General features: G+C 42.7%; 1 long non-coding RNA gene across 1 annotated transcript; it reads left to right on the top strand.

Moving 5' to 3' along the window:
- Positions 1-3050: 3050 nt before the first annotated feature.
- Gm35215 lies at positions 3051-12213 on the top strand. Its single transcript, XR_382807.2, has 3 exons — positions 3051-3180; positions 8536-8683; positions 10823-12213. It is a non-coding gene; the product is annotated as a predicted gene, 35215 (long non-coding RNA).
- The last annotated feature ends 3973 nt before the right edge of the window (positions 12214-16186 follow it).

Here is a 16186-nt window from a genome sequence, read left to right as displayed (position 1 = left end):
TTCAAGAAATTCCTGTCAAGTCTAACAGTTGGAAATTTCCCCTGTGTTTTCCTTCTAGAAGTTATAGTTTTAGGACTTCAAGGTCTTTAACCCACTTTGAGTTAATTATCATGCACAGTAGAAAACAGGAATCTTTTAAAATTTACTTATTGTGTGTATGTGTGTATATATGAGGGTACACACTCAGTATAAATAGGTTTTGCATGTCATAATATGACTGCGGAAGTCAGAGGACAACTGGCAGGATTGAATCTCCACCACATGGATCCAGGGTTCAAACTCAGGTCATGAGGCTTGGTGGCAGTGCCCTGTCCACTGAGCCATCTCCCCAGTGCTCATGAAGGGTTTTAAGGGCTTTGCTTTAATTAAGCAGCCTGTATCCATAGAATCTTGAATCTTACATAATATTCACACTTTATTAACTATATCATTGTAAATAAATAAATAAATAAATAAATAAATATTTGGGAATTTTTTTTTGAGTTAGTTTTTACTATGTAACCCCGGGTTGGTCTCAAAATTACAATCCCCCTGACCTAGTTTCCCAAATGCTTGAATGACACCATGCTTAGCTCTCTGGGATTTAAAGTAATCCTCTGGCAGGTTGTTTTGTCTGCCAGTGTGTAAACTGACCCCACCTAGTAAACTCCCAGAAGCTGTACTGCAGAGAAGTGTTTGTTCTTCCGATCAAGGGATCGATCAACTACAAGTTAAGAGCTGGGAAAGGACTTGGGAGCTGCGCAAAATTCCATTCTTTCAGTGTTTCCCATCAACAGAAGGAAGTGAACCTTATTATTCCTTGTCTTCTATAGTTCACTGTGCAATCTCAAGTGGGTCTTTCATTCTTTCCTTTTGCATCTGGCCCAGCCAGTCATTTTTGTTTCTAGATAATTTTTTTTTCTTTTTTGTCTTTATTGAAAGTATTAGTTGTTCTTCAAAGAACTTTAAACTTTTACCCTGCGGAATATGACGTTGCACAGTAGAGAGATTAGTGGTAGATATAGCTGCTGTTCTAGCAGAAACAAAGCTGCCTTGGTCCCTCTGTGAGTTCAAAGGAAGAATGAGGCCTCCAAGGATCTGATGTCTCCCTGAGCAGCTTCAATGGACACAGATTTTACACAATCATCCTTCTGTTGCTTCACTGATGGAGAACACTTGTTCTTCCTACTAGTGTTGTATATGCAACATATAGAGATATCTATGTCCGAGGGTCCTCAATTTCTAAAGAATAGAAATCTCACCTCCTATGTGCACATAAGTAAAACTTAAAAAAAAGAAACCAAATACATAACAAAATATCTATTATGGAACAATTTTCTTCTTTACTCCTGACCACTTAAAAGGTCTTTTTCTTTGTGTGTGTGTGCTCATGTATGCATGTGTGCCTGTTTCTGTGTACACCATATGTGTATAGGTGCCTGCAGAGGCCAGAGAGAACATCTGAATTCCTGGAACTGGAATTACACATCATAGTAAGTCACTCAGTTTGGGTGCTGGGCCCCAACATAGGTCCTCTGCAAGATCAACAGGCGCTCTTAGCCACTAAGCCATTTCTCAAGTTTCTCTTTTAGGAAAATTCTTATGACAGCCATTATATAGTTCTGGATGATTTTTTTTTCATTTCCTGTGACCTAAAAAAAAAAAATTTACAGTATAATTGTGATTACCCAGGAAAAGCATAGCTGATTTAGAAGGTCAGAGAAAGCAGAGTAGGAAAGGAGAAAGAGTGTTGTTCTTCACATAACAACAAAATGGGCTTCGAAAGCCAGAGAAGCCATGGACAGATTCTCTGGGTATCAGAATGTTTTCCTGAGACCTCAACACACAACTAAAGAAGAGGACTGCTCACTGGTGTTTTCTTCCTGTTTACTTTTTAGACTTTTCCTAAAGATATTAATTTAAATATTTATACATGTCAAATGTGTTATTATTACAAATCAGATTTTCTTTTGCCATGCACTAATCATTTTAAATTACAGTACATCTCTTTTTCCCCCTAGCAATAATAGGCCTTGAATGTAAGACAAATGCTCTAGTACTGAGCTACAGGCACAGCCCTTGAGCTGTATTACATCTTAAAGGAAACAGGAACTCTTTTAAGAGACATGCTGACATGAACAAATCTGTAGCCCCCAGCTAGAGCAGTGGTCCTCAGCCTCCTCTTGCTGCGTCCCTTTAAGTCAGTTCCTCGTGTTGTGGTGACTCCAACCATAAGACTATGTCATTGCTACTTCATAACTGTAAATTTTTCTACTGTTATGAATCATACTGAAAATATATGATATGCAGTATGTCTGATGCGTGAGCCCCGTGAAATGGCCATTCGATGGCGTTGTGACACACAGCCGTTGAGAAATGCTGAGCTAGAGACATGAAGAAACCACACAGACCTCAACCTGATGACCTCTGACTCCTGGGATGTGTAAAGCAAAGGGAGCTAGCTCCCTTCCCAAATTGCCAGATAAAAAGAAGCCTTCATGGATGCTTTTATGGTTGGTCCCAGACCAAGTCCCCTCCCCTCTCTTAGCAATTGATCAATGTCTACTGGGCTTCCATCATTAGCCTCCAAGGCTTGCTTATTTGGCTTGGAAAGTTATCAAGCCACATTCTACATAGGCTTTATAGCACACTCCTGTCTCCACTCCACAGAAACAAACAATAGGAAACAAAACTCACAAAGGTGGTGTGCAGAGATGGGCAGAAGCTAGTGTGTGTGTGTGTGTGTGTGTATGGGGTGGGGAACAAGCAGGAGAGTAAGTAGGTTAATCTCCTGAAAAATCACCAAGCAACTCGCCTCCAAAATGAAAGGTCTACTTGTCTTACACAAAGACCTCTGTCTAATTATTTACCATATGGTACATCATTAACCCCCCCCAAAAGTCTAATGGCTTTATACAAATCCTAAGTCTAAACAAAGGCCTCTTTGTCTACAAATCTTAGCATGATAAAATGAGATCAGCAGCAAGAACTCAGTGAAACCACAGCGATGAGATTGTAATTGAGCCTAGGTCACTTGGCAGCACACCTGAAGAATAGGCAGGATTTGGGTCCAAGCTGCCCAATACGTGTAGCTTCTGACCTAATGGTCACTTGCAACCATAGCAACTGAAGAGCACTCAGAACGGTCTCGTAAAAAAATCCCCCTAACTGTCAAAGGGCGAAGAGAGCATTATTCAGTATGTAAGTTTTTAAAAGTTTTTCTTATTTGAGTAAGAGATGTGAGTGGGGCACAGTCCTCTCGAGTAAAATGAAGAGCTGATCCTCTTTGGATTCTGAGGAAGCATGGGGTTTGGGAATCGGTTGCCTCTCATAATTGTAAGGAGGCTGGCATCATCTATTGAAGTTTGGTTGCTCAGGTGAAACCACTGTTGACTGGGTTAGCACCCACAGACATGCTCACTGGAGTGTGTCTGTTCCTCTCTAGGGGCCTTTCAGAAGTGAGGTTGCCTTATGAGACTGCGTTCACAGAAGTGAGTTGTTTGGTTGAACATCACTCAGACCATTTATCGTGGCTACTTGTTACCATAGCTTCTGCATATTTGTAAGAATTATTATTATTTTTTAATTCTCAAGTTCAAGGAGAACAAAGCTGTGTGTGGTAGCACACATCTGTAATCCCAGCACTCTGTAGGCTCAGGCAGGCGGACCCCAAGTTTGAGAAACTGTTCTCAGTTTCATAGTGAGACCCTATCTCAAGAAAAAAAGAGTAGGAGGAGAGCCATGAAAGATGGGAAACTACTCATGACAGAGCTTGGTGACATGTGGCAGAACTTACTACTGGGGAGCCAGAGTCTGTCTTGAGTACGTAGGCTTCAATGTGAGTGGTAGATTTTCACGGAAGGTTGATTTTGTGTGATTAAACCAGCGGGAGGGAGGAAAAGTGGGATACTTTTGAAAGATTCACAACTGAGTGAAGAAAGTGTTTGGGCAGCTTCAGAGTTTCAATCCTTTTGGCATTAGTCCCTTCCTTTGCCGGAAAGATGCTTGTGAAACATGAATGTCAATGTGTCTATTTTCTACTTTCAGTTTCTCTTACTGCTTATCTTCCTTATTTTAAGAGCGTGGCAGGTTTCTCTTTAAAGAACTCCATATTCAACGCCACCCCTAGCTTTAATTTATGATAACCATTGATTTCCAAGGCAACTGGCTGTCATGCTATTCGTAGGCACAAAGTTGGAACCGTCATACAAGTAAACATTAGAGAAAGTCGCTCTGCCTGTACTGGGGGCAGGGCAAAGGAGAGAGGAAGGAAGTAGCAAGCTTATGATTGACAGCTTGACCTTTAAACTCAGACAGATCCGGGTTAAGTCCTGAGGCAAATTACTCAACTTCTCCAGATTTTGTGTTCTCACCTATGATATGACAATAATAAATAATACAGACTTTATGGGGCTGTATTCAGGATTAAGAGCAATAAATTACCTAGCAAGTTTGCCATAGTGCCTGACATCTAGTGAATGGAATGTATCATTTTTGTAATTTATGGGGAAAGCTATGGAGAGATCCTGATGCCGAACCACAACATTGGCATGGGATTCTTCCTTTACTTCAGTTTTACTTCTTTAAAAATTACTTGTGCTTTTTGAACTCCTTTCTTAACATTTACAACACAAAATCTTAGATACACTAATAGCAAGAAATCTACTAAGAGATATACTGGGCCTGGAGAGATGGTTCAGCAGTTAAGAGCACTGACTGCTCTTCTGAAGGTCCTGAGTTCAAATCCCAGCAACCACATGGTGCCTCACAACCATCTGTAATGAGATCTGGTGCCCTCTTCTGGGGTGTCTGAAGACAGCTACAGTGTGCTTACATATAATAAGTAAATAAATCTTTTAGAAAAGAAAGAAGTATACTGGGTTACAGATGAGAATGGAAATATGAGGTCACAGAAGCATGTGTGCGTGCGTACCTAGGGAAGAAAGTGCCTTCTACTCGTGAAGGCCTTTCATTCCAGCAGCTGTCAACAGTGGCATACTGTATGAGCCATAGACCACTATAGCAGAACAAGAGACCTGTCCATTTGGGACAAGACCTACCAACACTCATAAATGATCCAAATACATAAAAACACGGAGAAGACCCAAAAGGACAGGTAACTCTTGAGAAATGTCTGGCCCGTACTCTGGCAGCCAGGGGAAAGAAACCTTAACCTAACTGTGGCTGAACAACTTTTATTTCTGGAACGAATAAATCATAACGCGTTTAACCATTTTGTACTGCAGAACACGTGGTTCCCCACATGCTTTCTTTTTTACAATGTAAATGTTGATGCTACCAGAAGTTTTGGAGTCTTTTCTCCTAAAGAAGCGACTCAATACAGGAATAATGAATACAGAAATTTCAAATCCTAGCTCTTTCCTTGACTAGCTATGTGATTTTAAGTAATTATCCATTCACCCCAGTTTTCTCCTGTGTAAATTGGGGATAATGAACATCCGGCTTCACTTCTGCTTTGAAGATGAAGCCACTGTATACTTACATGTTCATGGATTGAAAAAATAACACTGGTCTGGTAGTATAGGCCTCATCCCAGAGACTCAGGAGGCAAGAACATCACTAGGTCAGGATCTACCTTGGCTTCGGAGTAAATTCAAGTCCAGCCTGGGCAACTTAGTGAGACTGTCTCAAAAATATGGAATGAGGGTTGGGGAGATAGTTCAGTGGTAGTGACTAGCCTGGCATGTGTATGACCTTGAGTCTAAGTCCAGGGACCAATGCTTAAACCTCCCTAAAGGAAAAGGTCCTTTATGCATGGATAACACCCTACGTGATAACTGCTATAGCATTAAAGACCGAAACTTGACTTATTCTTAGTTGCAATAGGGCATGCATGCTATTCTGTTCTTGATTTCTAATCCTAAGTCACTCTTTAAATTACTTTATTGCATCAATCTATATTGACAGTGGTGATGCCTCTGTGATCTTGTGTGGCTTCTTCATAATTTTATGACATGCCCTTAAGCATATTAAATGTCACATATTACTGTACTGTTGCTTTCAATGTGGATGTATGTAATTGCAACTAAAAACTTTTAAAATTTTATTATTATTATTATTATTATTATTTTACTTATTCACTTTACATCCTGCTCACTGCCTCACCTCCCGGTCACCCTCCTCCCACAATCCCTCCTCCATCCTTCCTCCTGTTTCCTGAGTGTGTGGGGGCCCCTGGGTATCCCCCTACCCTGGCATCAAGTCTCAGCAGGGCTAGGTGCATTCTCTCCCACTCTAAGTCTAGACAAGGCAGCCCCGCTAAAAGAACATATACCAGTTACAGGCAACAGCTCCTGGGGTAGCCCCCACTCCCACCCCACCCCACCCCCACTCCAGTTGTTTGGGACCCGCATAAAGAGCAAGCTGTACATCTGCTACAGGCAGCTCTTTCCTGGTTGGCCTGTTCTCCGTGCACTTTTGCTCCCTAGTGATTGCTGCAAGGCCTTCGCTTTCTCTAAAGTCTGACAAATTCAAAATGCTGTTCCTTCAGCTGTCAAATTCCCTTCAAGGAATTTCCCCTGTCTCTTGTTTTCTTTCTTCTCTCGTTGTTTTGTTTGTTTGTTTGTTTTTGTTATGTTTGTTTGATTCGAGGCATTTAAAACATTCATGGAAGCCCGTGCTTCCAGCTTCTATTTTTTTCCACCACCACTTCCTCTCCTCTTTTTTTTTTAAATTTTTTTTCCTCACCACTAGATTTGTTAATATTTAACTCCCTGTAGTTTTGTCCTTAAGGGCAGACTGTTAACCATCTATGTACCTGTGCAGCTAGCCTAGCTCCAGCGCTTGATCAACAGCCAATAAATAGCTGTGCAGTGAATAACGAAGGCGTAAGCAGAAGTCCATAGACCACAGAAGTGCACACGAAGGCCACGTTTCTTTAACAGCCAAGTTAGGGAAACCACACACCTACATGTTATAGCCTCTGAGAAACCTGCTTCTCCCTGGGATTGGCCTCCTGGGGGGCCATTACTGCTCCACAAATGCAGTCATTGTCTTGTTATCACTGCGTCCCAGAGGGTCACTCCTGTTATCTGGTAGCTTCTCCAGAATGACATTCTGTCCTATTAGTTTCTCTTCCAAGAATGGACTTTGAGCTCTCTCTTAAGTCTCCAAGGGGCACTCTTGCAAGAGAAACGCAGTTAAGGGCTCGAGCTATGGAGCTCAATGGAAGAGTGTTTGCCCAACATGTATAAGGAACTGGGTTGATCCCCAGAACCACAAAAAGTGATTGATTGATTAATCAATTGACAAAAATGTGCTGCAGATTTTTTGTTTGTTTATTTGTTTTGTTTTGTTTTGTTTTGTTTTGAGACAGGGTTTCTCTGTGTAGCCCTGGCTGTCCTGGAACTCACTTTGTAGACCAGGCTGGCCTTGAACTCAGAAATCCGCCTGCCTCTGCCTCCCGAGTGCTGGGATTAAAGGCGTGTGCCACCACGCCCGGCTGTAGATTTTTATTATTGTTTTTTGTTTGTATTGTTTCAAGACAGTGTCTCACTGTATAGCCCTGGCTGTCCTGGAATTCACTATGTAGAGTTACAGAGACCCACGCAGCCTCCTGAGGGCTGGGATCAAGCGCATTCACTGCCACCATGACCAGCAGATTTAGATGTGAAAAAGCAAATATACTATGGATGCCAGCAACTACTGGAACACCCAGTATACAATGTCCAGTTCACCCCTACTAGCAGAAATCTCCAGACAGCTCCACACTCTAGACCAGAGCCCTGAGGACTGTGGTAAGAAAGGAATCAGCTAGACAGACAGAAGAGACCTCGATACCTCATGTCTCTCCTCAAAAGGCAGTTATAGAGCGGAAATCCCCATTAGGGCTCAGACGAGTCAGTGATGATCCATTAGCAGTGTATCTCTCAGGTCTGAGTTACGATGTCTTTAATGAAACCATGGGATGCTGATGGTCCAAACAGTGTTCTAACAGCCTGGCTCCCACCGAAAGCACTTTTATACACTTCATCTCCAGACAAGGGCAAGATCTACACAACTTTAGTGCTCTATGTCCATCTATCCCTCCCTCCCTTGCTCCCTCCCTTCCTCCCACTCTTTCTCCTTTCCCTTCTCTCTTCTTTCCCCCCTCCTCCCCTCCCTCCCTTTTTGTCCTTAAAGCAACTACTTTGGAAGAAAAGTGGGCGCCTAAATCCATATTCCAGGATGAAAATAAGAAATTACACTTGGGTTCCAGTCCAGTTGGATCCTGACCCAGTTGTTCACCCCTTCGGGTCTTTCTCTATATAATGAGGGCCTGTGTAGACTTTGCCTCTGGTGCTCTTGGCCTATCCTTTCCTTTTCGACTAAGACATAAGAAAGCATTTAGATGTCTACGGCTGAGCTAACACTGTCTCATTACACACATTCACTGTGTCTCTGTATATCGGTGCCCTTAGATAACTTGTGGGATTGGGTCAAACTCTGTTTCCACCACGTGGGGCCAGGGAACAGAGTCAAGCTGTCAGGTTGGGTAGGAAGCATCTTTACCAGATGAGCCATTTTATTGGTCTTAACATTGCGGCCCTCCCAAAGCTGAAGCCAAAGGCCCTGGAAGCCAAGGAGGCGGTGCTGGCAGACACAGAGAGAAACCCTGCATGTCACCCACCTTCCAGTGGTCCAAGAGTCCGAAGCTCTGAAGGCAGCACACATACCTTGGAAAGAGAGCCCAGGAAAAACAAACGTGAGTACTATGCTATCATCAAGGTCCCCTTCAGTCAAGAAAGAAGACAGCACACTTGTGTTCACTGTGGATGTCAAGCCCAATAGTGCTGTAACAGGACCCAAGGCTTAATAGGCACTCAGACCTTAGTACAACTGACTCCAGATGGAAGTACCATTCAGGTTGTAAAACTCAACATGAAGACAGCGCCATCTGCCACAATGAAGTTGAAGTATGTCAATCCATAACATGGGTTTTGTGCTTAAAATCTCAGTCTGAGAAAGGCTCGGTGCTGTACTGGGATCACTGGCCGACTAATAAAGACTTTCTGTTGGCTTAAACCCACATCTGAGCAGTCTTCTCCAGTGCATAACTCACAATAGCACCAAATCAGGCCATGAAGAAACTCTGACACTGGAGTAGCCAAAGCCAACGCCCTGAGAAGGCCGGAGGGAGAGAAGAAGGTCTGTGTTCCGCAGGCTCCTGGTTACGATGCCCTGGATGTTGCCAAGAAAACTGGCATCATTTAAACTGAGTCCAGCTGGCTAATTCTAAATATATGTTTTCATCATAAAAAGAAAAGGAAGAAATGATGTTAATTAGTGTCAAAAATTCTGGCTTGGGGCTGGAGAGATAGCTCAGCAGTTAAGAGCACTGGCTACTCTTCCAGAGGTCCTAAGTTCAATTCCCAGCAACCACGTAGTGGTTCACAACCATCTATAATGCAGCCTGATGCCATCTTCTGGTGTGTCTGAAGAGAGCAACGGTGTACTCACATACATAAAATAAGTAAATCTTTAAAAATAAATAAATAAACAAATAAAAAGTCCTTTCCCCTACAAGTTGCTCTTCTTGCATCACAGCTAGAAACCCTAACTAAGACTCACAAGGTAGGAGAGAATCAACTCTTGAAAGTTGCCTCTGTCCTTCACATACACGATATGTTATACACCCCCCCCCAAGTAGGTAAATAAAAATGTAATAAAAATTAAAAAAAAAATCTAGTTTAACCTGCTAGGCATGTTTTTCTGTCTCCTGAAAAGTTATAGGAAGGGGCATTTTTAAAAAGGTGTAAGTCTATAGATGAGAAAAGAGCTGGAGAAAGACTACTTTTGACAAGAGATGCTAAAAAAAAGAAGCCGCATGCCTCCACATCTACTGCTAGTAATGGTAGAAGCGGCATCAACTTTAGCTCTTGTGTCAGTACTCGGTCCAAGCTTAAGAACAACTGTAGGGGGCTGGAGAGATGGCTCAGCGGTTAAGAGCACTGACTGCCCTTCCAGAGGTCCTGAGTTCAATTCCCAGCAACCACATGGTGGCTCACGACCATCTGTAATGGGATCCAATGCCCTCTTCTGATGTCTGTAAACATCTACAATATGTACATACATACATATATAATATTGTATATATATATATATAATAAATCTTAAAAACCACTGTAGGCATTTACAGTGATGTCACATTACAAGCACAGTCTTGTCAACCCCCTGCCACCCCAGGTAAGTATCATTATGAGTCTCATAGCACAGATGAGGAAACTGGAAACCAGAGTTTTCCAAAGTGACTGGCATCTCTAAGGAGACAAAGCTAGGATTTGACCTGTATAGGTATTTCTCCGAAGTGATTGCTAATGATCAATAAAAATACAAAAAGAGGGCTGAGAAGATGTCCCAATGGTTAAGAGGATATATTAGTCTTTCAGAGGACCCGTGTTCAATTCCCAGCCACATAGGAACATAGCTCACAACTGCCTGTAACTGTAGCTCAAAGTACAACTCCCTCTTTTTGGTCTGGCCATTATGGGCACCTGTACTTATGTGCACGAATGAATCATAGCGATTATTTTTCTGAATGAATTATGCAAAACAATTGGGGCTGGGGGCTGGTGTTTATACATTTAATTCCAGTCGTTTTCCAGTAGGTATGTGGTAACAAGCCATTTTGATTTCATGTGCATTCTACTAATTGTTCAAGATACTGGATGGATTTTGTTACTGTATAGGCCACAAAAAACTCAGATAAATCACCCTTGATCGGGCCATGTGACTCTTTATGTGGTGTTGAATTCTGTTTGCTGATCCTATGGTAAGAAGTTCTGAGCTAATTTTCTTAAGAAATGGTTACTCTATAGTTTCCATCTTTGTATTTTGATTTCAGCCTCAGAAGGTTGGCTATCTGAAGTGAGTGTGTCCCTCCTGTTCTGCTTTTCCGGGAGAAGACTGTGTGATCACACCGTCAGGTTGATTCCGAAGGCTTGCAGGAATTTCCAGTGACACCACCTGAGCTCTGTGATTTCAGGAATGTTTTAAAACTGTGATTTCAATTTCCTTAATAGTTTCAGACCATTGCAAGATATCTACTTCCTGTTGGGTGGGTCATAGTCATTTTTATTGTACAATTGCATTTACCCATGTTTCGCTTAATATCTTTCTTGGATCCCATGCTTCCTGTAGTCCTTCTGTAATGCCCCCTTTTAGAGAACTCCATTCAGAAAAAGCCCATGGATGACATAAATGCTCTAGCGTCCGTCCTTCCACCTGAGAGCGCACTCCCTCCTCCTCCCTCCTGAGGGCTCTTTCCCTGGGTTTGGGGTTTGAGTGGGTTTTTGTTTGTTTTTATTTTTGTTTTGTTTTTTTCCTTTTCCTTTCTGCACTTGTAAAATGAGGCATGCCTTGGCTTCTGAAACCAATTGTCACTCAGATGGCTCTCCCTTGAAGGGATGGTGCTATTTATTTCTGCTTTCCTTATTTGTTTTTAATTTTCAGAATTAAAATGATAACAGTGTCTGGGCATAAGTTTCTTTGCATTTATACTACTTAGATTGCGTGTGATTCATTTTAAATCATAGCTTTATTGAGATAGAATGTGTATGCCATCAAATCTAGCCTGTTCAAATGTACAGTTCAGTAGCTTTGGGTATATTTTCAGGGTTGTGAAACCTTTTATCTAATTTTAGAACACTTTCACCATGTCAAAAAGAAACCCTACACTCACTGCTTGTCGCTTTACCGACCTGCCTACACCCTTAGCAACCACTAATGCACCTCCCGTCTCTATGCCTTTGCCTGTGCCAGACCTTTCATATAAATACAATCGTTCAGCATGTGATTTAAGTGGCTTCCTTTACTCGGCATCTTTTCATGTTTCACTCATCTAGCATAGTCATATTTAAAGTTAGTAAAGGTACCTTATTCATTTCCTAGGCCCAGATAATACACTCTGTTCTGGAGAGCTCTTGGGGCTGCTTCTATCTGGGCTAGGACAAGGAAGTAGGCTCAGGCAGGAATTTGACACTGGGCAAGGACAAGAAAGTCGGATCAAGATCTTGATCATCTTGATGAGTCCCCGAATACCACAGGGATTTGTTTATTGTCTTGGTTGTTCCCTGGCTGTTTTTGTTTACTGCTGTGTTTGTTCATGGACTTAGAACTGACCTTATTCTGTGCATGAACTTAGAACGGTATAACAGCAGACTGATAAATAAATAAATAAATAAATAAATAAACAAACAAACTCACTTCAGCCTCAGCACTGGCTGGAGTCATGTTATGGTGTTGTCTAATTTTTTTTTTCAATCCTCACTCCCTCTCTTGAAAACCTGTTGACTGACTGACCTGGCTTGGTCAGTTGATGCCTCAATATTGGAGCTCAAGTATAAGGGATACAGTGAAAAACATTGTTGTGGGGGTTGGGGGGTGGAGTGCATGCAAAGGAAAATACAGATTTGGGCCAGCAGTGAATAAACTCTGTAACAAGGGACAAGGTAATGGTAGAACACTTCCTGTGTATGTGTTTCGAGTTATGCTAAAATCTAGAGGAGTGAAGATCATTTTTATAGATGCTTTTAGTCTTTGGACCCTGACTAGACATAGTTTAGACTGTAGACATGAGAGAGAATGGGTTTGAGTAAAGCAGTCCTCCCCGCCTATCAGGGGATGCTTTGGGGAAACAGAAGGAAAATGCATGTAAGCCGTTCTAGAGCTCTCTGAGGGACAGGAGAAGGTCAGGAGAGGTCCTGCTTCCTTTCTGGATCCTACTGGGAGACTCCTTAGTTCTGGTTCTGGGTCCCTTAGGTAGGAAATCTTTAGTGGGACATCTAACTTCTTCCCTCTCTTTCTATTGTCTGTCCTTGGTGCACCAATCTGTCCATGTCTGTCAGTTTATGTCTCTGTTTTCCTTTCATTGCTTGATTGTTGCTCTGGGTTTCATATTCAAAAGAAAAAATGGTTAAAACTTTATCTGCTGGTTGTTCACCCCTTGATTTAGTTTTAACTCATTTTTTGCAGTCTGAATTGACACACACACACACACCAAAAAAACCCGACAAACTGCCTTTGGAGCCCCGAACCTGTAGCTGTGAGTGTAGCACAGCTGGAAAAGCCGTGTCATGGGGCTCATTGTCTGTAGGAGCCTCTCTAATAGGGGCCGGGCAGGTCTCAGTTTCTCAGGACTGGAAGCTGATGGCTGTTTCTTCTACAAAAACTCTGTTGACTGTGACTATTGGGTTCAGCAGGTGACAAGGTGCTCCTCTCTTGAAATTACAGCTAGAAAAAGTAAGAAAACTTTGTCTGGCCTAAATAAGTAAATGTGTGTAGTCACTTCATTTTTGTTTCTGACTGGCTTTAAATGTATAAATATGCGCTGCATGTCTTGATTATAGATTACTGACTTATAAGTTATATGGGTATGATTAAGAATTTGTAACATAGGTGTGATGGTTTGTATATTTTTGGACCAGGGACTGGCACCATCTGGAGTTAGTGGCCTCGATGGAATAGGTGTGACCTGGTTGGAATAGGTGTATCACTGGGTGTGGGCTTAAGACCCTCACCCCAGTTGCCTGGAAGTCAGACTTCCACTAGCAGCCTTTGGGTGAAGATGTAGAACTCTCAGCTCTGCCTGAGCCATGCCTGCCTGGTTACTGCCATGCTCCCATCTTGATGATAATGGACTGAACCTCTGAACCTGTAAGCTAGCCCCAATTAAATGTTTGGGGGTTTTTTGTTTGTTTTTGTTTTTGTTTTTGTTTTTTCATAAGACTTGCCTTGGTCATGGTGTCTGGTCACAGCAGTAAAACCCTAACTAAGACAGAAGTTGGTACTGGGAGTGGGGTATTGCTGTGATAAGCCTGACCATGCTTTTATTTGAAAAAATGTGGATTTTTGGGACTTTGGATTTGGAAAGCAGTGGAATGCTTTAAATGGGGCTTAATGGGTCATCCTAGGAATATGGAAGACTTTGTTGCTGGGAGTAATTTGAACTGTGTTGACCTGGCCCAAGAGATTTCAAAGGAGAAGAATTTCAGAATGTGGCATAAAGACTGTTTTTGTGGTATTTTGGTGAAGAATGTGGCTACTTTTTGCCCTTGCCTGAAAAGTCTGCTTGAGGCTAAGGTGAAGAGACTCAGATTAATTGCAATGACAAAGGAAGTTTCAAAAAAAAAAAAAAAAAAAAGCCCAGCAGAGACTTTGTTCTCTGGTTAAGTCTTATGAAGAGAAGTTTGAACAAGCATAGTAAGCTTAGAAAGGAAAAATATAAAATATATGGTTCGACTATTAAATGAGTATCAAGAAGTGAAATGGAGCAAAATCTTATGTTCTAGGAGATAACAGATTAAGGATGTGGGACTTTGGGGCAAGATACCCAGCTAAATTTAGATCCAGGCATGGTAGTATACACCTTTAATTCCAGGAGACTGGCATGCTGATCTGCATTCAAGGCCAATCTACAGAGCAAAATCCAGGATAGCCAAGCTTAAGCAGTGAAGGATTTGGAAAACAGAAAGCCAGTGACAGTGTAATAGTACAAGCGGGTCATGTTCTAAGTCCTGCAAGCAGCAGAACTCAGCAGCTTCAGCCATGTGGCTCTGGCTCTAGGGTTAAGAATGGAAGGAACTACTGGGACAATTGATGCTGGTTAGCTGGAGCTAAGAAGTTAGCAGTGATTATGAAGAGACCAGCATCACTGGGGTGAAATCTTCTGGGAAGTGTTTTCTGGGAGCACAAAGAAGCTGTGTTCCAGAGATAGCCAAGGTTGTACCTCGTGCTGCAGCTGGACTTGGTAATCTGTAAGAATCACCCAGGTGGTACTGGTTTTGAAGGCATGAAGGTGTCATGAAGAACAGCTGAGGCTTGGCACTGTGAGAGGTCATGGAAGGCCATTGGAGAAGGTATAGCCTCAGCTGTAGTTGATGGCCCAGGACTGAAGGGGTCAGGCAAAGGATTTGAGGCTTGGCACCATGAAGAGAGCCTATGAAAGGCTATTGGTGAAGCCTAGTAGGAGTGGAACACCCCAGTGTATTGGAGATGTCAGTACCATGGAATGATCACCAAGAACAGCAGCCATAGTGGAGTGGTTCAACCTGAGCTTAGAGTGCTTCCTTTCTTCCTTCCTTCCTTCCTTCCTTCCTTCCTTCCTGTTTCTCTGGTTTGGTTTTTCCTGAGACAGAGTTTCTCTGTGTATCCCTGGCTGTCCTGTAACTCGCTCTGTAGAAGGCTCTTCTTGCGCACACCCAACTGGCCAGGAAGAACGACGCTGCAACAGGATCCTTCTGCACACGTTTATTGGGAGAGCATTGATTGCATAGGCGAAAGAAGAACAACCCCGAACAAGGAAAATGATGCTGCTTATATACCCCTCCATGTGACGTGTCAGCTCCTGATTAGCTGCTCACTCATCACCCCACTACTACGCCCAGGGATGGGCAGTGACTTGGCACGAATTTACTCTTGCACCTGCGCACATTACTTGTTTACCAGTTAGGCACAGCGGAGGCTCATGATGGCAATTGCTCACGGCTCCCCACAGGCTCTGGCCTTGATCTCACAGATACACCTGCCTCTGTCCCCGTCACTGTCCAGAACTCACTCACATGCTGAGGCAAGACCCATGGAGGACATGTGATGTTTGGAGGAAGTAGAAAAAGGAGGCTTGCTGGTAGAGCTGGCTGTGCAATGCTTGGATCTCACATCTTTGCTGATCTTCACTTTGTAGATCAGGCTGGCCTTGAACTCACAGACATCTTCCTGCCTCCGCCTCCCTATAGTGCTGGGGGATTAAAGGTTGCTTCTCCAATGAATTAACTCCTTAACTTTGTTAATGGTATCCTTTGAAGTCCAATGTTTTTGTTTGTGTTGAGACAAGGTCTTATATGTAGTTCTAGCTGGACTGGAATTTGCTATATAGATTAAGCTGGTCTCAAAAGTCACAGAGCAAGCGGGGTGTGGTGGTGCACGCCTTTAATCCCACCACTCCAGAGGCAGAGGCAGGCGGATTTCTGAGTTCAAGGACAGTCTGGTCTACAAAGTGAACTCCAGGTCAGCCAGGGCTATACAGAGAAACCCTGTCTCAACCCCCCACCCCAAAAAAAGGTCACAGAGCTCTGCCTGTCTCTGCCTTCCAAATTTTAGGATTGAAGGTGTGCACCACCAACTGTGTTTCTGAAGCACGACGAGTTTAATTACGGTGAAGTCCACTTATATTCTTGTTTTTTTTTTTAAATGGCATTTTTTGGAGTGGGGT

Source organism: Mus musculus, chromosome 13, assembly GCF_000001635.26.
Source record: "Mus musculus strain C57BL/6J chromosome 13, GRCm38.p6 C57BL/6J".
NCBI classification, from domain to species: Eukaryota; Metazoa; Chordata; class Mammalia; order Rodentia; family Muridae; genus Mus; species Mus musculus.
Note: the sequence above shows the minus strand (reverse complement) of the source record. Positions and strands in the feature narration are given on the sequence as shown.